Here is a 1,457-nt window from a genome sequence, read left to right as displayed (position 1 = left end):
GCCAACTACACAAAGCCAACACCCCAGAAAACACCCCAACAAAAGGGCCTTTCTATAGCTAAAAAAAGAAACACGAAACAAAACACTTTTGTATCCGCTTCCTATTTGCACAGCGCCATCTCTTGGTTGCCTTGGGTAGCTCCATGTGCTACTGCAGCTTGTTTTTAGTCCCGATGTTAAAGCTGCAGTTTCCCTTCTCTAAACTTGTTCTTTATTCTATGGTAATAGACCTCATTCCGTACGACGTCACTGCTATTTTTATGAGGAAACATTTTCGTGGTTGTTAAGTACCGTCCAGATGCTGTAGACTCTTGACGATACGGCGAGCTTGGGATTGGAACAAGAAACGGCAGATATAAAGTGATTCTCATTCATGTGTCGAGGTTTCGTCAAGAAGGCTTCAAGATCAAACAGCATCCTTGAAAGCGGCAAGCTAAGCCGTTTAACATGCCGCCAGACCGTATCGCTTCTGCCAGTGGCGTACCAACTCGTTCGCGAGTGGGGGGGCTGGCGTCGCTCACACTGCCCGCCGTATATATATATATATATATATATATATATATATATATATGAAGGAAAGAAGTGTTAATTTCAAGGGCTCGTTTTCTTTGTTATACACAATATTAATCAGAACTAACAGACAATAATGCTAAGGAAAGTATATAGGGGATGTTTTTAGTAATAAATGTAAGGTAATTGTGAAGAAAGGAAAGCGGACGAAAAGATAGCTTGCCGCGGGCAGGGATCGAACCTGCGACCTTCGAATAACGCGTCCGATGCTCTACCAACTGAGCTACCGCGGCGGCCATCCCCCCGTCCACTTTATAGGGTATATGTGTGCATTTAAACGTGGGAGCGTCAGTCAGCGCCGCCAGTAGCCATGACGGCGAGTGTGGAACACTCTTTTTCTGCCTTGTACATTTATTACTAAAAACATCCCCTATACTTTCCTTAGCATTATTGTCTGTTAGTTCTCATATATATATATATATATATATATATATATATATTGTCATGACTATAGTGTTCTTCTAGTACACTATAGTCATGACGATGAGCGGCAGGCTATAGCTTCGGCCCTCGTGCTTCACCAGCACGAGGAAGAGAACGACGAAGCGGAGAATAGAACAACCGGCCTAGTCAACAGGCGTTGTGTCTATTTCTCTGTGTCTTTCCTTTACAATATATATATATATATTTGAGGTGATTTTTTATATTCACAGAGCTGATCAGAAGATGGCTTGCTTTTCAAAACTGTTTTAAACCAAAGAAGAATCTGCACAAACAGATTGTGCAGGCTGGGCCGCCCTATACTGCGACAACACGGCAGTGTTTAATAACATTTTGGAAATATTACCGTGAAGTTTAAAAAGTACACCCAAATTTAACCTGATCATCTGAGCATTGCATCAGCAAACTTCCCAGTCTTAGTCTGGCGCTGTAGATACGATGAGTAT

At 42.2% G+C, this 1,457-nt stretch overlaps 1 non-coding gene across 1 annotated transcript; it reads right to left on the bottom strand.

Moving 5' to 3' along the window:
- Positions 1–730: 730 nt before the first annotated feature.
- Trnat-cgu (transfer RNA threonine (anticodon CGU)) lies at positions 731–803 on the bottom strand. Its single transcript has one exon. It is a non-coding gene; the product is annotated as a tRNA-Thr (tRNA).
- Positions 804–1,457: the final 654 nt, after the last annotated feature.

Source organism: Rhipicephalus sanguineus, chromosome 1 (assembly GCF_013339695.2).
Source record: "Rhipicephalus sanguineus isolate Rsan-2018 chromosome 1, BIME_Rsan_1.4, whole genome shotgun sequence".
NCBI lineage: Eukaryota > Metazoa > Arthropoda > Arachnida > Ixodida > Ixodidae > Rhipicephalus > Rhipicephalus sanguineus.
Note: the sequence above shows the minus strand (reverse complement) of the source record. Positions and strands in the feature narration are given on the sequence as shown.